At 62.8% G+C, this 24,789-nt stretch overlaps 2 non-coding genes across 2 annotated transcripts; both read right to left on the bottom strand.

Moving 5' to 3' along the window:
- On the bottom strand, positions 13,307–13,409 carry MIR133A-1 (microRNA 133a-1). Its single transcript, NR_035374.1, has one exon. It is a non-coding gene; the product is annotated as a microRNA 133a-1 (primary transcript).
- Positions 24,047–24,154, bottom strand: MIR1 (microRNA 1). The gene has a single exon (NR_035375.1). It is a non-coding gene; the product is annotated as a microRNA 1 (primary transcript).

Raw genomic sequence — 24,789 nt, 5'->3', positions numbered from 1 at the left:
GGATGTCTCTGTCATACTTACGGCTGTTGCTGGACCCATTCCTCACGGGAGGGGTCCTTCTTGGCCTGCTCACCCCCACCTGCTGACTCATGAAAACTGACATTATCTCAGCGGCTAATTTGCAGGGGCTGCCCCCGCTCCCAACACCTCCCACTGGAATGTGAGCCCCTAGGGGTGACAACCTCCTCTGTCCTGTTGGCTGAGTCCGCCCAGGTCAGTGCTGCCCATTGTATAGATGAAGAAACTGAGACCCACAGCAGGGAGGGGAAGAGGGGATTGACGCCAACCACGGGGAGCCCACAGGCTCCCGCTGTCTTCGGCTGGCGAGGACGGCTCACCGCTACCTGCGGAAGTGCTCACAGGAGCATCCTGCCCCACTCTGTCCACACCCTCAGCAGGATGGGGGTCCTGGAGGGAGGCTGCTGCCATGGGACCCACGCCCAGCCCAGGAAGGTTTCAGACAGCTGCTGGGGGTCCGACATGCTCCTGCAGGCTGGGCAGGGCCTCCCCAGGAAAGGGGGCCGGAGCAGGGGAAGCACTGGCTCCACCAGCTGGGACCCCCAAGGAACCCACCTGTCTTCCCAGCCCCATCCCAAGCCCCCAGCCAGCCCCCAGCGGGCAGCCCTCCCAGCCCCACCACTCCTCTGCCTGCCCAGTCCTGGAGGGGCTGTGGCTGCTCCAGGTGGCTGAGGGCGCCCCTCACTAAGCCAGGGGCCAGGGGAGAACAAACCAGCGATATTTACCAAAGGGGAGAGCTCTGGTTTTTTGTTTTGTTTTGTCTTTTAGGGCCGCACCCATGGCATATGGAGGTTCCAAGGCTAGGGGTGGAACACAGCCACAGCCACAGCCAAACAGGATCCGAGCCTTGTCTGCGACCTACACCACAGCTCACGGCAACGCCGGATCCTTAACCCACTGAGCGAGGCCAGGGATCAAACCCGAATCCTCATGGATACCAGTCAGGTTCTTAACTGGTTGAGCCACAGTGGGACCTCTGAGAGCTCTGTTTCAGAAAAACGCCCTCCCACGTGTTGTGGCTGAGCTGCCTTGCCGCCCCTCCTGGGAGGTGCATCCTGCTCCTGGAGGCCCTGGGGTCTTGATGTCGCAGCTGCAGCTGCAGTATCCACAGTGGAGCCTTAGCTTGGCTCTGTGGGGCAGGTGAAGGGGCAGGTGCAGCCCAGGGCAGGCAGGGAATGTCTAGGCCTCAGCCTCCTCAGCTCTGAAACAGTCACCGCCCTCTCCAGGGGTGTGGGGGCAACTTGGAACCCACGCCGCCCCTCCTCCTCCTGCCTGCCCTTCCCTGGCTACCCGGAGCCGCCCCACCCGCCTCCTGTCTTGGCCGGCCTGCTGAATTATTCACTTGGCACGGGCTGGCCCTGGCAGGACGAGGCAGGGGGAGCGTTCTTCTGGACCACGGCCCATCCCTCTGGCGCCCTCTGAAGTCATCTCTGGCTCCAGCCCCGAGCCTCCGTCCGCGCTGTTAATGGACCCGCAGCGCAGGCCGCCTCCCCCACGGCCACTGCAGCTTGGCCGGCCCCTCCCTTTCCGGCTGCCCAGCTCTCTGTTCGTGGCCCACGCTGGCCCGAGTCCTCCCGCTGATGCCTGCCAGGGCCACCGTCAGTGCCCCGGGCACAGCCTTGCACACAGGCTCCAACCGGTCACTGTGCAGAACCTGACTCTCCACTGCCAACCCGACAAGGACTTGGGACAAAATCAGCCTCCAAGGCTCCAGGGCTGGGACTGCACTCAGCTTTGCCTGTTTTCTCAAAAAGTGCTTCCCAGGGGCATGGAGACAGTGGCTGTGGGTTTGCTGTGGGGGGTGTGAGCACGTGTGTGCGTGCACATGCTGGTGTGCACTGCGTGCGTGTGCACATGTGCATAAGCGTGTTCCTGCACATGTTACTTTGCACTCAATATAGCTTCCATTGCCCGCTGACTCCTCTGTGTACACGTGTGCGCGCGCGCACACACACACACGCCCACACACAAAGGTCCCGGCCCAGTGGGACTCGGTGTTCAGGCCCCGGGGGTGAAGGCCTGCTCAGCCTTGGTGCCCCCAGATTTGGTTTCAGGGCTTATCCTCATGTGCCATTTGCTGCTAGTTATCCAGAATCACCACCACCCCCCCCGCCAATATCTGGGTTCCTGTAAAGCTTTGGCACCAGTGCCATGCATCTCCAGGCCTGTGGCAGCCCTGTCCTGGACCCAGTAAGCAGGGAGATACATATTTAGATATAAAGAATTCCCAAGACTTGGAAAAATCGAAGGGTCTAAGGTCCATCAAAGGATGACTAGATAAAGAGGTGGTAAGTATATACTTGGAATACTACACAGCCGTAAAAACAATGGAATCCTGCCGTTTGTGGCGACATGGACAGACCTCGAAGGTACCATGCTAAGTAAGATAAGTCAGACAAATACCACATGATGTCACCCACATGTGGAATCTGAAACCACAAGACGAACAAACAAAAAGACACAAACTCACGGTTACCAGAGGGAGAGGGTTGGGGGACAGTGACAACGGAACGGGGGGTGGTGACCACTCTGTAGTGTGTACAGATGTCGCACTATAGTGTACACACATGATGCTTACACACTGATAATAAGACAAGCCCTGGCAGATTTGCAGGAAATCGGCTACTCACGCCCCAAATGAAAGAGCAAAGCTTGTCCCCGAATAAGTCACCGCCTGAGAAGCGGGGACCCTCGGTAGGTCCGCAGCATAAGCTCTGCCTTCGAAGTGATTTACAAGCCCAGGCCAAGCACTGCCTTCCCGGAGAACACAGGGTCCAGCGGCCGCTCTCCGTGGTGCTGAAAGTGAGCTACGGGAGGTCGGGGGCCGCAGCCACTCCCCTGGACAGCCCGTAGCCCATCCCAGGCCACTTCGGACAGTTCCAGCATCTCCCACCCACACAAGAACAGCTCTGGCCTGAGTGGACGGCACGTGGGGCAGGCGGGGAGCCTCCAGGAAAGACCCCAGCAAGGAGGAACAGGAGTCGACAGCAGACACCCCGTGTCCCCCACTCGGGGGTCCCCCACTTGGGGCAGCAACAAGGGTCTTGGCAGAGCTGAGTCCTGGGTGCCCGAGGTGGTCCCACCCACCTTCTTGCCCCTCGCTGCCCTTCCTCCCCCCTTCTCTCCTCCCGGCTCCTCTCTGCCTTTGCCGGCATCACCTCCACACACACTACGCGCCCAAACCTTCGTCCTGGGCCTGCTTCCGGGACCCCGATGAAGATGCCCGTGACCCCTGCTTGTCGTGACCTGAAAGGGCTGGCTCTGCAGCCTGTGTCCCCCCGAGTCTTCTTGAGAGGAGGTCCTCACCTCTGCCCTCTGGCCTCGCAGCGCCTGCCGGGCCCAATCTCACGGCCTCGGCTCTTCCCAGAGTGAAGCCCCAGGACACTCAGTCCCGTGAGCAGGGGAGCCAGAGCCTTGGCGCATGGCAGCCTGCAGGCCAGCAGGAGGGGCCGTGGGACTTGGGTGCCAGTTGCTCCCCAGGACGCCCTCACTGGCCAAGCCCTCTCGCGGAAACTCTGCTCCCTAGTGGCTCTGAGGGCCTGATGGACGCGCCCTCAGGGTGGGTTTCCTTAGCGCATTTAGATGTGGGAAGACGCAGGATTAGATTTCCAGGCTCAGCTGCAGGAACGTGTGGTCCAGGCACCTGTGAAATCCCGGAGCGGCACTGACCTGCTCACCTGTCTGTGTTTCCAGAGCCACACAGCAGAGCCCCGGGCGGCCTGGACGCGTTGGCCGCAAGGAGGAGCCCGTGGTGAGGGCACCTGGGGCACTGCCAGCCTCTCTCTGCCGTCTCCTCCAGGTCTGGGCCTGAGCACCCCTTGCCTCCAAAGGGCCCCGCTGGTCCCCTGTCCTCACACTTGACACACAAGGAAACAGGCCCAGAGGGAGGCAGAGCGAGTCCGGGTCACGCAGACCCCGGGGCACTCTCCTCTGCCTCGGAGAGCCTGGCTGAACGGGGCTGGGTCACCTCTGCCACTTGGGCCGAGAACCTTCCGGAAGCCCGCTGGCTGCGGTCACATGTACATGGCACTAGTTAGGCCCATAGCCACTTCTGACTGGACAGTGGGCCACCTTGTCCCGTATGGTGACCTGTCCCTTGTGGGGGACATGCGTGAGCGGCATGCGTATTTGAAAGTGTGTGTGTGTGTGTGTGTGCGTGCAGCTGTGTCACACATGACCCGTGGCACAGGTGGGCCTCACACCCCAGCCCTGGGCTCAGGAAGTGTGGGCTCGGCCATCACCCCTCCAGTAACCTCCCCTCCCCCTCCCCGGTCCTCCCCTCCCCCTCCCCGGTCCTCTCTGGTTTAAACGCATCCCGTCCTTGGGACACCCACAGAGGCGCCGCGCCCCAGGACTGCCCTCCCCCCGACCACTCTGACTCCCCCCCACAGTCGTTGCACAACAAAGACATGGTGCCTGTGTCTCTGAGCAGGTGACAGTTAAATAATGTAATTGTCGACCCTGCCATTTGGGTCCCATGCCTTTCTCAGCTCATCCGTGTGTGTCCAGGTGAGCCCGGGGAAGGCAGGGCAAGTCCACTGTCACCACAGGATAAGCCCTCATGTTGGTGGGGCCGAGACCTACGGGGGGCATTCATTGCTGGTGCCCAGAGAACATTGTACACCCTGGTCCCTGTGCCCAGAGGGGACCTCAAATCCCAGGTAACGAGCGGGTCTGGAGACAACCAGGCCTCACTGCTCCGAATCCTTACCCCTCACACCTCATTTCCCGCATCCCCTCCTCCAGGAAGTCCTCCCTGACCACTCACCCACAACAGGTAAGGGATGCCAGCCGCGAGCCCCCCATGTGCCCTGACACCCTTGGCTGTGAGCCTTGGGGCCGCAGAGCTTCTCCGCGGTGCCTGGCACAGACCTCCTCAGGCATTTCCTGGGTGAGCTAAGGTGTGGCAGAACTCGGCGGTTCCCAGGCCGGTAGCCTCCCCTGGGGACTCCGGGGCCTCTTGGCAGTGGGGCCCAGAAGACTCCTGTCACCCTGGGGTGGACAATGGTGACTTCCCATGGCCATCAGCTGGGCCTCGGTGCCCAGGTCTTTGGTCAAACCGCTGTCCGGGTGTTGCCTGAAGCTATTTTCAGATGTGGCAAAGCCTCCGACTGCAAGCAAAGCGGGTGACTCTCTGCGAAGTGGGGGCCCCATCCAAGCAGCTGAGGCCTGGGGTGCAAAGACGGACCTCTCCCCTCCAGGCCCACTCCCATCCACATGTACCCGGGGCAGTGGCCCTTTCGTGGGAGGTGCCAGTGGGGGGTGCAGCCCGGAGGTGGCCCCAGGTGCCGGCGGCAGAGCCGGGGAGGGGCGGCTCCCACTTCCTGGCTTTGGCTTACGGTTCGCCACGTCTCCTTTCAGCCCAGAGAGGCAGCGGCGACACGTACCTCCGGAGCGGGAGGGGTTGTCCACCCCCACGCCCCGCCCCCCCAGTTCCTGGATGAGTGTTTTATGGGCAGCCTGGCTCTGTGGGTCTGAATCACGGGCACTCATGTATCACACGTACCCTGGGCTGCAAGCTCTGCGGGAGAACTAAGTGCTTTCTTTTTAAACAGCCCTGAGGAGGAGCAAAGGGAAGTTAAGTGAGAGCCCTGCGTGCCCTTGCGGCGTCCTCCAGGGGGCGGGAGGCTGCTGCTGCCTCTGGGGGTGTGGGCGTGCGTGTGCGTGTGTGTGTGGGGGTGCACACGCGTGTGCTGGGAGTCTGCGGCTCACTGGGGCCTTGAAAAGGAAGGGTTCTTGCGGGGGGGCACTCAAACCTGGTCTCTCAGGACCCGGATAGCACCTCCCGCCTCGCCGGAATTGTGTTCAAAATCACTCACTGCTAAGTTTTAAATAAAAGCAGGCGCTGCAGCTAGTTTAACACTCAGACTGTGAGAAAAGTGCTCAGACCCCTACTTGGCCCGGCCCCTTGCCCCTCCCCCAAGTTGCCCGCCTGGCAGTTTCTCCAAAGCCTGGGGAGCAGCTTCTTGGTCAAACTTGCTTTGAAGCAAACCCCCCAGCTGGACCGCAGAGCCTCTTGGGGTGCAGGTTCCCCAAGTTTGGGATCCGTGTCTGCACCCGGAAATCTTTGCAGCAGCTGTCGAGGCCTTGGTGTGGCTGTACCGGCCCCCACGGCTACTCCAGCTGCAGGACCTCCCCCGCCGCCAGGAGTCCCGTGCTTGAGGCCAGTTCAGGGAGGGATGGCGCCCTCATGGAGAGGGGGCCAGGCCTGTGGAGGTGGGGTGGCACCGGGGAGGCGCTCACAGGCCTCGGGGTCCAGGTTCTCCTGCCTTCTGCCCAGGGGCCCAGCCAGCTCTCCCCACCAGGAGCCGAGCAAGGTCCTCTTTGTCCCCAGTGACGTGAGGGAGCACAGCTGGCTGGGACGCAGAAGTCTGGACATTTGTTACTTGGCCACTGTCCCCAGCAGACCCAGTGCCAGGCTGCAGGGGTGCCACCCAAGCCCATCACACTGCCTCTGCTCCTCTGCTTCTCCTGGAAGACCTCCTGCCCCAAACCCAAGCACCACTTAGGACCCCAATGCCCCCCGCCCTCCGCAAACCCCACCTACTCAGTTCCAGTTCTCCACCTGGTGTTGATGCTGCCCAAGAAGGGGGCGCCCCAGCCCAGCCTGCATCCCAAGGTGTCAGCCACTGGGGGACAGGGCCGCCACTGAGGGGGGACCCGATACTGCCTGAGAGCCCCCCTTGGCCCCCACTACCTGGCTGGGATGAGAGCCAGCCTCCAAGGAGACTCATTGTTCACAAAGCAGCCCAGCTCCCGACCTCCTGTCCTCCCTGCATCCCTGAAGACTCACCCCTCCCAACCCCAGGAAGCACTTCGGGACAAAGCCTCACGGGGCCCCTCCGGGATCGTGCTGAGATGCCAAGATGCCAAGGGGACACTTTGCTCAGGAGCGAGAGCAAAGTGGGGTAAGTTGCCAAAAGGGCATAAAAGCAGGTTCCACGCCTTTTGTTCATCGTGACGGCTCTGCTCCAAGTCGCGCTGCCCCAGAGGAGTCAGCCCCGAAGGCTGAAGACAGGAGCCGTGCGGGCAGCTGTGCAGCTCCTGGGTGTCCCTGTGTACTTGGGGGGCCCCACATGCCCCGTGCAGAGGCAGGCTTCACATGCCGGGGTCCCTCCTGATAGTCACCCAGGAGATATCACTTTCCGGGGACGGGGGCCCAGAGAGAGAAAGTGGGGCGGGGGCTGCTGGACCATGCTGCGGAGGGCCCCTCGGCCGGAGGACAGGAGCTGGGCACCTGCTGGCTCGGCTCTCTGGCTGGAAACTTGGGTTTGGCCTTTCTGTGGGCGGTGGCCTGCCAGTCTGCCAACCCTGTAAGAGGGCTAATCGCGGTGATCTGGGTGAAGGGTCGCCACGAAGAGGGATAGAGGTGACAGTGGCAGGAGGGCTCCTGGCCCGGCCTCCCCAGTGTTCCCCAAACACCAGCCTGCCAGATCTCTTAAAATAACCCCATGCCGGCCACGCCCCGCCTCGCTGGGCCAGCGGTGGGGCTAGGGGGTGGGGGATGGGGGGGAGAGGAACCTGGCAATTTTTAGAATTTACTCTGCTGCTTCCCAAGGAAAAATGAAGCGAAGCCCTTGGGGGATGACAAAGCTGATCCAAGCACCTGCTTTTGCCAAATGCCGCACTCCCGCCAGATCTGAAGCCTCCGCAAGGTGACCCAATGGCGTGTCCGTTCTATAGGTGGCAAAACAGCGCCTCGGAGGGCTGAGGACCCCTACCAGGGCCTGGGGACCATGAGGAGAGGAACTGGGACTGGAACCCAGGCTGGCCTGGAGCTCACGCACCCACCGGCCCCGGCTGCCTGGCCATCGGGGACACCTGTGCAGTCAGCTCAGGGACACGCCCAGCTATGCTCTTGGATTCCATCCTGGGCACACCTGGAGGGCCCCCGTGTCACCATGCCATGTGGTGCAGCTTTTTCTGAAGGGTGGGGCACTGTTCCCACTGCTCCCGGCTGCCCTTTGGCCCCTTGGAGCTGTGCAGAGTGGCCATCGCTAAGGGAGCAGCACAGACCAGCCACGGCAGTGGTTATTAGCATGTCATTATTAATTATTAATATATCAATACAATTAATACAGTGCCACATGAATAATGCACACGCTGGCACTCCGTCGGTGGAGGCAGGCCTGTTTTCAGACCAGGGAGTCCCCAAATATATCGAGTCTCTGTGTTAACAGCCTTGTTCCAAGTTGCGGCCAGAACCATTAGCAAGCAAGCATTTTAATTCACTTGCTGAGACCAGATTAATGGCCCTCCCCCTCTTCCAGTTGCGGACAGAGCCGGCCTCCTCTCCTTTGACAGATGCTTAACCCCCCGGGGCTTGGGGCACCAGAGGGGAGTGCAGCAGGCTCCTGCCAGGCCCCCTCCCCAGGGTTCACCCACGGAGCTGGGCTCGCTCTCCTGAGGGCCCGGCAGTGAGGGCAGCTGCGTGGAACTGTCCAGCGGCAGGTCCTGAAAAGGCATGAATGCAGCCGCGTTTGTCTACCGTTTAAGAAAGCGCTGTGCCCGCATCTCCTGGCCTGACGTGGCTGGCCTCCCTGGGCAGGTTTTGCTCAGGCACAGAAGGCAAATTACTGCCCAGGGTCCCTCCACGGAGCACGGGCCCATCCCGGACTTCTGACCCCAAGCCGTCCTCAGGCCACTGCGTGGTCTCTCCTTAAGCAGGGTTGGGTGGGGACCTGCCATTTGGGAGGACAGCGTGGGTGAGGTGCCGACGAAGCTGCTATTTTTGTTATTGTGCTATTATGACGGGATTGATTGGAAGCTGTGCCAAGTTGAGAGCTGGCATGACCTTCACAGAGAGCGGCAGGAGGTCTGTGCTGCGGGGGCACCCACTTGGGATGGATGAAGGTTCGGGGGAGGGTCTTTGGGAGGGGGGGCCTCTGCTGACCTGGAAGGAGGGGCGGGAGACCACGACACCATCCCAGGAGGAGAGACCCGGCCCCGCGGACTTAGGTCCCAGGGGAACGTGAATGTTCTACACCCCAAGGCGCTCCTCAAATCCCTCTGTCCCCAGGTCCCCTGCCTGCCAGACTGTGTGAGCAGAGCAGGTGTGCGGGCGGCAGTGTGCCGCCCGTGGGCCGTCAACCCTGGGCACTGCAGCTTTGGTTCCTCAACCCCCACCCTGGAAGGAGGAATGCAGGCAGCCCGGGGTTAGAGAACAGGTCTGGGGACCTCCCCCAGGGTCCCAGCCCAGGACTTAGCCGAGACCTTCACAAGCCCAGGCAGTGTCAGGGCAGCCCACGGCCTCCCTCGGGGCCTCACAGTGGGCCCCCCTGGGCTCACAGCACTGTCCTTTGGGGAAGAGGCCAGTCTGCATGTGGGTTCATGTAAGACGCCGCTCCTGAACTTGGCCCCGCCCCTGCTCTGCTGGCCCCGCCTCCCCTCCAGGGCTCTTATCTCCCGAGCGATGCTGGCCACGTGGATGGGGGTCCAGCCTACAGCTACCTGGTGGGGGAGGCAGGCCTGCCCCACAAGCTCGCCCTGGCTCTCAGGCTGATTCCCGACGGGGTGGCCCCTGTCATCCAAGGCGCATGGTGGCGTAAACAAGTGACAACAGGAGGAGCCCAGGCCTTGGAGCCATGTCCCTTTTTCTTGTTTGCAGGAATGACCTCTCCACAGGGCTGCTGGGCTCTGCTGCCTGGGCGGCCCCGTGAACGCAGAAGCTTCTCTGACAAAGGCTGAGCCAGGGGCCCAGTGCCCTTCAGCTTTGTGACAAAGGTCAGGTGTTTTTCTCAGCAGACGCCAGCTGACCTGCCCTCTGGCCCTTCCACCATTGCCAAGGACCTCAGCCCACCTGTGTGTTTTTGGTGTGTCCAGGAATGAGGGGCAAAGGCGGGTCTGGGCCCAACCTGGTGTTGCCCCCCACTCCCCGGGAGCCCCTTCTCCCCTGTGCTGGTCAGAGCCCCCTCCTTCCCCGATGGAGTGAAGTGTGCAGCCGCGCCCTCAACATGCCTTCTTGCTGTGTTCCCTCTGCCTTGCCCCTTCTCCTGATCAACCAGGGCCTGGGGGAGCGTGGTCCCCACCCCTCTGCTGCCCTCAGGGGGAAGTGGGGGCCCTTCCAGGGGGACCACCAGGTTGGAACCATTGCCTTGGAAATGGAGCTTCTGTCTAACCTCCCGGAAAACCTTGTCCAAAGGCAAGGGCAACCCCAGATACCCCAGAAGCAGTTCGGAGCCCCCAGAGCTGCTCTGCAGGCATCTTCCAAGTGTTGGGGGAGGGGGGCACAGAACCCCTAGCAGAGAGACGCCAGAAGGGCTGGGCAGGCGGCATCTCCCTGGGAGCTGCTGCAGCCCACCCCACCGGGGCCAGCCCCCTGCACCAGCAGGATGGGGAAGAAGAAAAACCCGCCCGGGGAAAGGCCGTCTGCGGAAGCCGCAGCTCAGCTCATGCGGGGAGAGCGGCTTGTGGCTACTGATGCGTCTTTCTATGCACGACAGGGGCGCTTAGCAAAACCGAGAGGAGCAGACTCTACGTCGTCGGCGCGTCTCTGCAGCCACGTCAGGCTTACACTTCAAAGAGGCAAATCATCCCATCCGCCACTGTGCCCCCAGTTGGTGCTGGAAGACACGGAAAGTCTTCCTCTGGAAGTTTCTGGAGGGTCTGGCCCTGCTCCCTGAAAGGCCCCTTCTGGCGGAAGAGCTGAGTGCTGCTGTCTGGCTTTGCGTGGCGGGGAACGCCCTGGGATCGTGTCATTTGCTATTCACTCTGACCTTGACCGGGAACACATGGCCCACCCGTCTCCCCGGAACCTGCTGATGGGCCTCGCTCACCAGCCTGAGAAAGCCCACCCGCTCGGGCGCCGGTCAGAGCCCCCCACCCCCTCCCCAGGAGACGCCCTGTGTCTTCAGATGCTCGACCCCCTGGGGAGCTGTGCCGGTCTATGGCCTCCTGCGGGTCTCTCTCACTGTGGACCCAACACGGTCCTGGAAAATGAACTAAAATCCACTCAAATGAGCCCCTCGGCAGACCCGGCAAGGCCCACCCAGGTCTCAGCTCTATCAAGTTAACAAAACGTTTGCTCCTTGTTGCTGACATGCGCGTTCTGATACTTCTGCTCTTGCTTATTTTTAGAAATAAAGGCCAAAGCACAGCGAAGCAGCTCGACAGCCACCCACCACCGCCGGGACGGCCTTGCTGCGGAAGTGACCACCCCCTCGGCCAGCCCAGCCCCGTGCCCGCGGCCCTCACCCACACCCTGCCCCTGTTGGTAACAGCTCCCCTGGCTTTTCTCTGGGGAGCCTGGGTGAGTCTGGTGGGTGGCTTCCTACTGCCCCCTGGGCCACAGGACCCGGGCCTGGCCAGTAAGTAGCCGCCCGGGCCTCTGCTGGTCCCCCCTCCCCCACCTTCCCTCCCCCTCCCTCAGGCGCCCCTGGTTGGAGATGCCCCTGGAGCTGCCAGGGGTCCCCTGTGCCTCCACCTTCAGAGTGAAGCCGTGGTCAGCAAGGCCTGGGCGCAGGGCACAGGTGGATACGGCACAGGGCGGAGCAGAGCAGAGGGGGGATTGTCCCCAAAGGCTCGGACACTGGGGGCCAGAGGGAGGCAGGGGGCCGGGCTGGGGGCCAGCGGGCAAGTGACGCAGTGTCGGGCATGCGTGTGCTGCTGTCATCCAGCCAACATGCCGGGCGGGATCCTGGCCGCAGCGTCTCTACAGCCTAAAGCCGAGTGTGGCTCCTCCGTTTTTAAAGATCAAGGGGGGTACAAATCAAAAGAATATCTTTTGACCTGTAAAGGCTCACGATTTGTAAATATCTTGCAACCTGTAAAAATGACACAGAATTCAAATTCTGATGCCCTCAGCGCACCCGTGTATTCCCTTGCTGACCAAGGCTGCGGGGGGCTGGCTGTCAGCCCCTGGCCACCTCTGCTGGCGCGGTGGGGGCTTGTGCGTGTTTTCAGCTGCTAAATCCACAGCACTCATGGGGTCACTGATGGTGAACATAGCAGAAGCTGACCTGTGCCAGTGCAGTGCTTCCTGCAGACCTGACCACAGGCAGCCTGGGCGGGTGGGCAGGGAACCAGCGCCCCTCCCCACCCCAGGGCTGATGGCTTGGCATTTATGTTTATAGGGCAGCTGAGCCAGGAGCCCAGCCATCTGGGGCAGAAGCTGGGCTGGACCCTGGGGTGACCCTCAGCTGCTCTGGGGCCCTGCCTGCTGGGTGGGGACCCTCTGTGGCAGTGGCTTTCGGCTGCAGTGCCATCCCAGCTGGCTAGGTCAACGTGGGTCAGAATTAGAACCACAGGTGACCATGGCAGGTGGGCAGCATGGGGCGTGGCCGGGTAGGAAGGTCAGGCTGGGCCCGAGGGGGCACCAGGTGCCAAGGCCACAGCCTCACTCGAACCACGGCTCATATGCAAAGGGCCTCTGCCAGGCTGGGGCTCCCTGAGTGGGCGCCTGGACAGAACTGGCCCCTGGCCTGGGCGCCCTGTTTGCGCAAAGCCTCCCCCAGGGACAATCCTCCCCGGCTGGACTGCTGACAGCTCCGGCCACCACGGAGATGGATGTGACCTGTAGCTAATCAATCGCAAAGCTGATTGATCAGCTTCGGGGGCGGTAGCCAGCTCTGCGTGTGGGGGTGGGGGTGGGGGTGGCAGATGGCAGGGCCAGGGTTTGCCTTTCTTGCAGGGGGGTTGGTGCCCCGCGTCCTCCGCGGGTGCGGCATTCCACACAGGACTGAGAGCTGCCTCGGGCAGGAGTGAGGCAGGAGGCCAGGCGCCCGGCTCTGCAGTGTGTGTCAGGGGTTCTGAAGCGGGCTCCCCGGTGTGGGTCCAGGCCCCGCTTCTCTGTCTACCCTGGAGCCACCATCAGGAGCCTGGCGACCCACCAGCCGGCCATCCCAGGGCCCGGGGTGGCCAACGCGATGCCAGGACACGCAGGCCCAGGAACTCAGTGGCCCTCCCCCCGCCACCACCCTCCCCGTCCTCAGGTCACCCACGCCCAGCACCGCGACAGCCTCCTGGGCAGAGGGGGCTTTGAGGGGGCAGAGGTGGGCCGGGTGGGTTCCACCCTGTCTGAACAGGCAGGATGTGGGCGCCAGACCCCAGGCCCCTGACACTCTCTCAAGCAACGCTCTGCTGTGAGAACCAACATTTATTTTCACGGTCAACTGCCAAGGAGCGGGGGCGGGGCGGCCACCTCCCCCCCCAAAGGAAGGCCCCTCTGAGGAACCCCCCCCTCCAGGAGGGGCCGTCCTGGTTCCCGGGGCGGGGGCTTGGCTTCCTTGGGGCTGCCCGGCCGTGCTGGGCCCCGCGTGGCCGCCGCGTGGCCGCCGTGTCCTCCAGCCGACGGCGCTGTCAATGCGCAGCTACAGCTGGTTGAAGGGGACCAAATCCATTCAACAGTTGATTTGGTTCCATTTTACCAGCTTTAGCAAAGCATTTGGGTCCCGGATCCGCGGGCAACAGTGACCTCGACGACGAAGGCAGCTTCCGTGCGACGTCTGGACGAGGTGGGGGCACACCGGCGCCCAGGCTCTGCACCCCCACCCTTCCCTGAGCACCCCCGGCTGAGGGGCCCCCACGCTGTGCCAGGTCGGGGCGGGAGACAGAGGGAAGGGCGAGGGCGGCGGTGGGAGAGTCACATCTATGCCCAGGAAGACACACACCCGCCGGAAACACGCAGACACAGACACACACCCGCCGGAAACACGCAGACACAGACGCACACCCGCCGGAAACACGCAGACACAGACGCACACCCGCCAGAAACACGCAGACACTGACACACACCCGCCAGAAACACGCAGACCCAGACACACACCCGCCGGAAACACGCAGACCCAGACACACACCCGCCGGAAACACGCAGACCCAGACACACACCCGCCGGAAACACGCAGACACAGACACACACCCGCCAGAAACACGCAGACACAGACGCACACCCGCTGGAAACACGCAGATACAGACACACACCCGCCAGAAACACAGACACATCCCAGACACACACAGATATACACACACCCAGACACACACACACCAGAAACATCCAGAAATGCACTGCCAGACACAGACATGCCCAGACTTAAACACACAGACACACCAGCCAGCCATAGACACACAAACTCATCTTCACACAACATCCACTCACACTCAGAAAGCACACACACTCACATGCTCACAGCCGCACTCTCGCCCCTTCTGCTCGCCCACTGGGACTCACCCGCAGGACCCCAGGTGCTGGGGGGCGGGGGGCACTGAGGGCCCTGGTCCCGCCCTGACATCCCTGCACCCACCCCTCCCTCCCTCTGCGTTCGCTCACCGATTCCTCAGCAGCCCCGCCCTTCCTCCAGAGCCCATGGCACCACCTCCAGTCCCAGCCCCGCGGCAGTGCCACGACCATCGGGACCTGGGCATACATCCCGGGGGGCCAGGACCCTGAGGCTTTGGGCCCTTATCCCCCACCCCTGCTCAGCCCACATCCTCAGCTGGAGCTGAGGCAGGACAGGCCCCCGAGTCCTGCCTCGGCCCCAGCTGACCGCGAGCCCCACTTGCAGTGGCCTAAGCCCAGCCCAGCCCGGCTGCTGGGTGGATATGGGCTCGCACGCTGCGGTGGCTCTGAGCAGGCTGGGCCCGACATCCCGGGAAGTCACCTGTGTGGCTGTGGGAGGTGAAGCAAGATGGGGGGACACACAGAGGACACTCATGGGGTGAGGTGCCCGGCTCCCGGGGGCAGCCCCTGGTCAGTGGGAGGACAGCACGGCCGGCCCAGGCCACATTGGCCTCATGACCCCTGGTGACTCAGAGGGAGCAAATTTCTTTTTAGAAAATGAGTTTTCCTGCCAACACCCAGTCACCAGAAGGGATGACGAGGGGGACTGGCAACTTTGGCCCCGCCAGGGACGTGACATCATGTGTGGACTCGCCTCTGAGCACAGGCCGGCCTGGCCAGGGAGAGGTGACTGCACTGCGCTGGCCCCAGCCCTGCTCCGCCTGCTGTCCCGCCCCTGGGGGCCCCTCTCTGTCCCTGCATCCTGGTGCTGTAACCACAGGGGCTTGGGCAGCGGTGGCCACACAGCCCCCTGCTCCCAGGCCTCGGCCCCCCCCACGCCGGCCACCGCCTTCCCCCGCTGTCCCTGCTGCCTCAGTGACCTCAGAGCCGAGCTGCGCTCCGCCACAGGGACCCCTCTGTGCGTGGCCCTGGCCTTCTCCTCAGGAACCCCTCCCCAAAACTCGTGGGGAGCCCAGGGGTGGGTGCCGGGTCCTGTCAGCCTCTCGGCCCAAGACCAGCCCTGGAGGCAGGGGGCTGCTGGACCCCAGCTCTGCGGATGCTTCTCTTCCTTTGACTCCAGGAGCACCGAGGGCGGGGGCAGACTCGAGGGGCCCCGGAGCAGCCCCCCCGCCCCCCCCCGTGAAGGCACCATGCAGACCAAGCCACCGGGCAGCATTTGTCACCCATGTCGATATGCCTAATGAAGTGGAAGATCTGACAGAATTGCCACACTGGGGCCCCGAGCCCTGACACCATGCGGGGACCCGGCAGGGGACCGCGGCAGGTGCCTGGCGGCTGTGCCGTCACCATCGCCCTGGGATGTGCCATTCCCAGCCCAGCCTCAGGCGAGAGCCCAGCGGGGCCTGAACCTGGCCGCACCCCCGACCCGCGCCCGTGCGTCCCCACCGCCCATCCGCTCAGATTTCTCTGCAGGGGCCGCGTCTTGAGGGATTTCCCCGAACCCCCAAAGCGAAGGTGGGCCTTTGCCTCCGCATCACACCATCCCTCTCCTGCCTGGGGCTGTCCCCACGCGCCCCTCGCCCGTTCCGGGCCACCTCCGGCCTGCTGGGTCCCCGCTCCGGGCCCTTTGGAAACCCAAAGCAGGAGAAGGCACGACGCCAGGCCCCGGGCTTGGTCCAGGCTCCCCTCGCAGCCACGCCCTTGTCAGGGAACGTTCTAGCAGTTCTCCGCTGAGTGAGTGGTCACCCCGCTGGACCGAGGACTTGAAGGGCACACGGTCAGGTCCACAGTGGGATCCACGTGAGGGGCGCTGGCCGGGGTGTCTCTGATGTTCGCCCTGTTGGTCATTTCAGCTCACTTTGGCAGGTGCTTCCACCCTGCTTCCTGGGGCCTCATCTACCATCAGGGACCCCAACTTCCCAGCAGTGCTTTATCTTGTCAATCAGATAAAGGCCAAGGAGTTCCCGCCGTGGCTCAGTGGGTTAAGAACCTGGCTAGATGTTAGAATCCATGAGAATGCCGGTTTGATCCCTGGCCTTGCTCAGTGGGTTAAGGATCTGGTGTCGCCGAGAGCTGTGGTGTAGATCACAGACGCGGCTCAGATCTGGCGTTGCTCTGGCTGTGGTGGAGGCCAGTGGCTACAGCTCTGATTTGACCCCTAGCCTGGGAACCTCCACATGCTGCAGTGCGGCCCTCAAAAGAGAAAAGAGAGGAAGGCCAAGATACTGATGTCCCCCAAGAGCCAAGCTCCTGAATAAGCCTGTGGCTCAGAGACCAGGTGGCCCACGGTCTGCCCCCCAGGAGGCCCCGCTCCTCCTTCTCAGGCCCAGCTCTCACCTCCCCTGACCTTGGAGCCCACAGTCCCCCACCGCGCACTGGGCCCGCCTGCTCCAGGGCCTCGGACCCCAGGGCCAGGAGGAAGCACCAGGGCTCAGGCCCGAGGCCTCCAAAGAAAGCGGGGGAGCCACCCCCACTTTCGAGCACTCTGGTGACTCGAAAGGGGGGCAGCCACTGCCCAGCGCGTTGGTGACTTGCAACCCTGAGCAGATTCTGCACCCACGGCGACCCATACCCACTGCTCACCCCCTCCCCCATCTCCCCCAGAAAGCAGGCTTGCCCAGGGCAGGGCCTGGCAGAGACAGCCGAGTCCTGGTGACTTGGCCGTGAGCTCCGGCGGCAGCCCTGCCCCTCTGCTTCGCCCTGTACAGGGTGTGAAAGAGCGAGGCTGCGGCGAACACAGTTTCTGCATTTTATGAACCAAACAATTAAATAGGTTTTAAAACATCTGCTGGTGGGATCATCCCACACCAGGACGTACACTCAGCATTTTTAAGCAGCCACGGATACGAGAGGCGGGTAATCGCTGCCGAAAGCACCAGCGGCCCCGTTCCAATCGATAGAGAATTAGACGCTATGAAAAGGCAATATGGGTCCAATTAGTTACATTGGAGCAAACAGTGACGCGGACCAAATGCTGGAGCAAGGACCGTGTGTTCCCCGAGACTCGCCGCCCGCAGGAGGCTCTGGGCCGCGCCTTCCCCCGCGGGGTGGTGACACGCCAACACGGGGGCCAGAGGGCGGTGGTGCTGCTGACGATGCCCCTGAGCAGGGGCCGCCACCTCATCCAGGAAGCCCTCCTGCATTTCCTAAGGCCTCAGACCCAGAAGGCAGACTCCACGTGCAAGTGCCAAACTCGGCACGACCTCACCAGTAAACGTCACCCCCTGCCACCCCTGCACCCCGGGCTGTCCCCAGATGGACCTTCAGCAGAGCAGAGGGTGACCTTGGGCCCTGGAGGCGTACACACCGTGCTGGGAGCACTCGGGGGGCCTCCTTGGCTGCCCCGAGCCCCAGCTTCCCTGCAGGGGACTGCCAACCCCGTGCAAACCCAGTCACCATCCCTCCGTGCCCTGTCACCACTGTCACAGCTCAGCGGGGAACCCCTGGCCACTTGCCCTCGAGGGTGGCCAGGCAGCCTCTCACCCATGCTGCCCCACAGCCCTCACTCAGGACCTCAGAGAACAGCGTCCACCTCGAGCAGAAACCCCCCAGGACGGCCCCCAGGGCATGGTGTCACTGGCCCCAGGACAGCGGGCACCGTGGCCAGTGGCCTTAGCGATGTGGCCCCAACGTCTGCTCAAAGATAAGCAACAGCCCAGGCCCACCTGCAGCCCCAGATGCTGTGCTCAGAGGCCACAGGGCGGGGACCAAGCTGCGCCTCCACCGGGTCATCACAGAGATGGGGGGAGACTCAGCCCCCCTTCCCCCCACTCCCACACCTGGGGGCAGCCCTCCCTGCCAGGTTCCCTCCCCTCCTGACCCAGGAGGGATACCTGGATCCGTGTGGGGTTTTTTTACTAGGGGTTTTTTACATTTTCAACATTAAAAATCTAATATTTCTTTGGCGGCAACATTACCTATCAACACTCAGATTCACCAATAAATTAATTTTTAATTCCGGATTTTGGTTAATTATTAAAATCAATAGCAAAGAATTACGGTTAGTCTTGGAGGTGTGAGCGGCCTGGCCGGGGCTGCGCAGAAGGAGCCCTTCCAGGGGTCCTGCTCAGGCTGCGAGGCCCGCACAGGGGTGTCCTGGGGGAGACCCACCCCCCAAAAAAACAGCCCTGTTTCTCACTATCGCCAGCGCTGACCCAGCCAGACGCCGAACGAAACGCACTCAGCCCAGCTCCATAACTTTTCTGTCTATTCAAAAAAATGTATTATTTCTCAACACTGATAAAAGTTTAATACAGAGTTGCCCGGGTTTTTAATAAACTTGTCAACAAAAGAGCAGAGCAAATTGATGGGCCCCTTCCAGAGATAAATTTCGCCTCAAATAGACCCAAAGAGCAGGGGACAGGGCAATGGGGAGGCGGGGGCCAGGGGACACGTGATTGTTTTGCTGTTCTTTGCAAAAATGGCAAGATAGATTTTTGTGTCTTATCATCTCAAAGATGGAGCGGGGGGTAAAGCCAGTATAATTTGAAGAAAGAGCTTCGTGGCTGAGGACCAGCTGGGCGAGCCCTGAGGTCGGGGGCGGGGGATGGGGGGCAGCTTCGGAGCGAATTAACGCGATGTATCCAGACAGGAGAGGAAAGCCACTTGTCCCCTCCTGGGAGCCCCACTACATCGCACCTCTGCAGAGATGGATCTGGCACCGAGGGTTCAGGGCCCAGGGATTGCCATGCCACTGTCCCCGATAAACTAGTGGGAGGTCCGGAGCGGCCACCCGCCAGCCGGGGATGCCGCGGAAGGCCCGAACCCCACGTGCAAAGAGCCCGCACGTATCTGCCCCCAAACCCTGCCCACGTTCTCTGCACCTCCCAGCTCGGGGAGGCCTCCAGGATGGGAAGAGCAGTCCAGGCCACAGGACTTGCATCTATGCTCGAGGGGGACTCAGCAGGCCCTATTTTCCCTCACTCAAGGCCATCTGCTCCACTGGCCTTGAGGTGGGTTGGTTTGAAATTCCACTGTTAGAGATTCACTTCCTGGGCTAAGGATGGTGGGAAAGCAAAATCCCCTGGGAAGGGGACTGACGGGCCGTGAGGCCTCCGGGGCATGTCGCCACGTCCAGCACAGGCGGGAATGGCCAGGGACAGATGAGGAGGGACCACAGGAGCAGGGACTCAGGAGACCCCAGCACCAGCCTCCACCTGGAGGACTGAGCTCGTGCACCTGGGACCAGGCAGATGGCCCTGCCCGCACCCCCACAAAGCCCCAGCCCAGACTGGGGTCCTGGCCCTGCTGAGCCCTTTGGTGGGCAAAGGCCCCACCAGGCCCTGGTGGATTTGATGCCCACAAAGGGGGCAACAGAACACGGCAGGGGCAGTGCGCAGAGCCTCACCGCCTGTCCTGTCATCGTCACTACAGCTGTGACCTCGGGCACTTGGGGTGGGCGGGCGCGAGGGGCTGCCCTGGGCCTCCCACGCCCAGAGTCACCGGAGTTCAGCCTCTCCAACAGGACAGCTGAGAATGTGGCTATTTATACCGGCCGCAGCGGCCGGGCGGCTGGAGGGACACGCAGTCCAGTCGCCATATGTGGGCATGACCAACGGTGCGCAGGCCTGCCAGGGGGACGGCGCCCAGGACGGCGTGTCTGTCCTGGGTGTCCTTCAACCTCCTGAGTCCCCCCTGGGCACCCGTGACAGGTTCTGGGGACAGCTGCCCCGTCCCCTCCCTGCTGTTAAAAATACTCTGGGCGACTGTCCGATCCGTCTCACACTGTTCTTCACACACTGGCGCACGCGCGTGCGCGCACACACACACACCCGCCTCTGGCCCCAGCTGTCCTCACTGGCTCCCTCCCCGAGCTATTGGTTTGACCCCTAGGGGACCCCAGACTCAACCAGCTGGTCCTTTGGGCGGCGCCCCGGATGGAGAAAAGCCTTCCTGCCCAGCACCTGTGTAGCAGGTGGCCTTTGTTCTCCACCCGGGCTGGACGCTGGCGCCTGGAAGGCGCCTCTCTGCCCAGCATCCCTGCCCTCACTATCACATGCAACCAGTCAGACCACCTCCTTAGCCCGGGAAGCAGCAGGGCCTGAAACTGAGGGGCCCCTGGAGACCCCGGTGGCTGGTCCAGGGAGCTGACACCTTTGCAAGGTCGGCCGCCCCCAGTCACTCCCCCCAAGGGGCAGCCGCGGGGCTGTCGGGGTGGCCCTCTTGTCCCTGCCCTTGAGAGGCGCGCCCTGCATGCCGCTGCAGCTGCGTCTCTGCACTGCAGCAGCCCGCACTGCTCCGCCCCCAGCCTCTCCCTGCTGGCGCCCCAGGGCCTTCCCAGGGTCAGTGCTGGCTGAGCGCTAAAGGCAGGCCCCACTGGGCAGCCAGGAACACGACCCAGGGCAGCCCACGCTTTGCCTGGCCGGGTCCTGGGCCTTTTGCAGGGCCAGCTGAGAGGCACAGAGCGGGATCCAGGCTGGAGCAACCAGCGCAAGCCTCTGCTGGTGGGCAGAGGGCAGGACAGCAGCCAAGGCTGGAGTCCCTAAGAAAGCCTCCGGGGCTCCAGGCCCGGCCACCCCAGGGAGCGGAGCACGTCAAAGGCAGGGAGCAGAGCTGCAGCGAGGCTGGAGGCCCCCTGCAATCGGACGTGCAGGCAGCCCAGCGAGGCTGAGTCAGCACAAAGTGCGGGACTGTGGTTACCCTTTACCGAAGGTGGCTGCATTCCTGCAACGGGCTGGCCCCGCCTCTGGCCCCGCCCACTGGCTCACTGGCACCGCCCACTCCCCCCACCTCGCGCCTGGCCAATGCTTCAGGCCCCCTCCTCCCGCCTGGCTCTGGCCCTAAAATTCCTCCCGTTCCCTCATTTTTCATTTAGGGCATTTTGGGGGGAAATTTGCAATTCAAGCAGTGTTCCCTTTGATTGACTGGGGCTGCAGCAGCTAGAGCATCCGTCCTGCAGGTCAGTCTAATCATCTCACCGGCAGTTCGTTCTTCGGTGCATTTTTCACGTGGGGCGGACAGTTTTAAAAGAGCTTGCTAACGCCTCCGCCCCACGCAGCCGCTCTCACCAGAGCACACCCCCCGCCCCGTTTTGAAAGCCTCCTGAACCTGACAAACCATCACCCCAGCACCACAGGGCCCCTCTTTGGAAGCCGGGTCGCGATGTCTGTGGACCCCTGGTGCCAGGACAGAGAGAGACGCCTTGCCCACTGCACATAACACACACCAGCACGTCCACGCAGCACGACGGGGCTGCCCCCCCTCCGGACTCTCACCCGACTCCCAGCTGATCTCCTCCAGTGTGGAGGTTTCATTTGGAGCATGGCTGGAGTTTGTGAGCCATAGATAGAAAATGCTAACTAATCTGGCCCTGGCTTGATCAGCTCCACAATTCTCGGACCCACCTGCTTCCACCCGGGGGAACCGGGGCCTGACGAATTCCTGGGCTGTTTCCAGGAAACCCAGGAGCCTCCCTGAACCCAGGAACCTCCCCGAACCCAGGTCCCCAGGCTGGCGAGCAAGCCCCTGAGCGAGAGGCTGTCCCACTTTCACCCCGCCTGGCACCCCCAGGCTCCTTTCCCTCTGCTGGGGGCCCAGCGCCCCCGTGGCAGCGTGTCTGGGGTGCTGTAGTGTCCAGCAAAAAGCCCCTCTGGGCAGAGCACAGACGCCCGTCCAGGCTGCACCCCCCCCCCCACTGAAAGGCCCAAAGATCCCACTGAGAAAAACACCATCCTTTTTTTTGGGGGGGGGTTCCCTCCTCAGCTCCTGCCCTGGAAAACCAAGAGTTGGAGCTTTGAGAACAGAAAGTCCCAACCTGGCCGGCGTCGCTGGAAGACAGCAAGACCCCTGGGCGGGGGCACACGCCGGAGAAGGGGCTCTGGCTTCCACGGGCAGCTTCCAAGTGGTCCCCTTTTTAACTTGGCTGAGGTCACTCAAGCTAAGAGGCCGCCGCGCTCTCCCTGCAAACTCTCTAGTTCTTCTGCTCAGTCAAACCTAATTCCAAAGCACCAGTGCTTTTGCCTAAACACCACATCCTGCAATCAAGGCTTAATGCGCAGCGGACGGAGCGAGGGGAAGGGAGCTGTGTCTGCGGCCGGCCGCGCCCGGCTGCTTTCCTCCCTGTGGCCGGAGCTGGAATCATCAGGGCAGAAACGACCTTCCCGGCCATGCTGGGCACTGACCCCTCTGGGCCCAGTGGCCGGAGGAAAGTGGTGCCCAAGGACAGTCTTGCTTCCCTGTTGTGGCTGCCGGAGGGACCAGAGGTGGGGAGACTCGAAAACCGGGAGGGACCCCAGATCCCCAAGCCCTCCTGGCCCCCAGGAGCTGGGGGCTGCGTGAGAGCTGGGAACTGCCCACGTCTCCTGGTCCGTGGGCCACTTGGAGTCAGGGAACCTGGCTGCCCCCAGGCCTTTCTAGTATTTGGAGGAGGAGGCCTGCCCACCCCCCTGTCCCAACCCCCACCCAAGGGCCAAATTTCTGCCAAAGGTCAGGGTGCAGGAGGGGCCGGGGCATCTGCCGCGGGCCGGGCAGCAATGCCAGGGATGGCAGGAGAGGCAGAGAAGACACCCACTCTGGAAAAACAGCCCTGAGGGCCATGGAGGCCGTGTCCGGGTCAGGGAGCTGCCTCCCTGGCTGCAGATGCCTGTACTCCGGAGCCAGAAACTGGGGGGACAGCACCCTGCCACAGCAGCCCAGCCCCGTCGGCGGTCCCAGAGCCTTCTGCCCTTTGCTGGCGGGAGACGGCCCCGCACTGCGGAGCCGGACTTCAAAGACCAGAGACAGCATCGGCCCCCGTCACCTGGGCGGTCACGGTCCAGCCGAGGGACCCACTGGCCATCAGCCCAGCAGCATCCTGACTGGGACTGGCTGGTGGCAGGGCAGGAGGGATGGGACCTTGTCTGCACCACGCTGGCCTGACGTCCTTTACAGAACAAAGTGCTTTCAGCTGAAGTCGCTGAAGGCAGGAGAGCTGTGCGGGGCTTGGGGTGGGGGTGTGGGAGGCTGGGGGCCACACAGACCCTAGGAAGGGCTTGGGCCACCCAGCTCTGGCCCTTTGGTTTCTTTTTTTTTTCTTCGTTTTTTTTAACGGCTGCATCTGCAGCATATGGAGGTTCCCGGGCTAGGGGTCAAATTGGAGCTGTAGCCGCCGGCCTGCACCACAGCCACAGCCACGCCAGATCCAAGCCTCATCTGCAAACCTACACCAAAGCTTGAGGCAACGCTGGATCCTTAGCCCACTGAGAGAGGCCCGGGATCGAACCCACATCTTCATGGTTACTAGTCAGGTTCTTAACCCACTGAGCCACAGGGGGAACTCCCCCATTGGCTTCTTAAGCACCACGGGCACCTGAGGTGTCCTCCAGATGCTGGGCCGGGGTATTTCAGAGGAGGGAGCAGGGACCCCACAGGAGGCTGAGCCACCGCTCTCCTGCCTCTGCCCCTGCCACAGCCTGAGAGCAAAGACTGAGTGCCTGTGCCTCCAAGCGCCCCTCCCACGTGGCCGCACACGTCCCCTCCCTCCCTCCCTCCCTCGCACTGGCCCGTCCTTTGGGCCACAGACTGCTTTGCCTCTGAGCATTCTCTGCCAGCAAACGTCCCTTTCGCGGGTGGCAACAAGTGACAGCCCAGAACCACACGGCCCTGTCCCCCTGCTGAGGCCCCGCACCCCAGCCCCTGCACGCCCCCCAGCGGACCCCATGCCTGCCACAGGCTGCCTTCCCTCTGCCGCAGTCAGCACGTTGAATATTTAATGTCTGATGAGGCTTCCACCTGCTGACACAGGCAAAGTGACAGAACAATACCGGCAGAGGACAAGCCGTCCACTGACGCCCAGGCAGCCTGCCACCCAGGCCTGCCCGCCACCGCTGCCTGTCTGTCTGTCCCCCGGGCGGCCCCGCGGGCCCGCTGCCCCTTCTTCCGGTGAGAGTTCCCAGCCTGAAATACATACTTCTTTACATTCCATAGCTTAGCAGGTCCATATGGGCACATAAAGAAGTATGTCCCCCAAGCAGGTACGTCAACCGGCCCAGTCGTGGCTCGGGGAGGGGCCCCAAGAAGCCTGCACAGAGGCCCGGCTTTTCCACGGATCCACCCGGGAGCCCTCCTTGTGCTCAGAGCGCGCCCCCCACCCCCGCAGCTCTGACCGTCGCCTGGGGTCCTCGGCCCCCTGTCCCTCTGACCTCGGAGCCCCCCACCACACAGCAGGCAGCGCACTCCAGAAAGTCCCAGGAACCCCTCTGACCCCCCCACGCTGGGTTAGTTTTGCATCAGTGACACAAGAAAGGACCCAGGCGGCCACCTCCTTCCTCGCCCCCAGAGGGACGTGCCATTGCCTGCCAGGGACAGGGCCCGAGGCTCCGCCAGAACGCGCCCTCTACACCTGGGTGCCCCCCACCCCGTGCTGGCCAAGTGCACAGGGGGTGTCAGGGAAGAGACGGCAGCCAGTGCGGACCCCGCCAGGGAGCAGGTGGCCAGACCAGCAGGGAGCCCGGCTCCCCTCTCCGTAGGCGCAGACGACCCAGAGGCAGACAGGCCTTACCTGGACAGCGGGGCGCCTTCCAGGGCCGGTCCCAGGCGATGATCCGGCCTCCCAAGAGCCAGCACCCCCCAGGGCCGGGCTCGCGTCCCGTCTTGGAAGATGTGTGTGAGAAGGGCAGTGG

The sequence above is a fragment of the Sus scrofa genome, chromosome 17 (genome assembly GCF_000003025.6).
Source record: "Sus scrofa isolate TJ Tabasco breed Duroc chromosome 17, Sscrofa11.1, whole genome shotgun sequence".
Classification (NCBI taxonomy): Eukaryota; Metazoa; Chordata; class Mammalia; order Artiodactyla; family Suidae; genus Sus; species Sus scrofa.
Note: the sequence above shows the minus strand (reverse complement) of the source record. Positions and strands in the feature narration are given on the sequence as shown.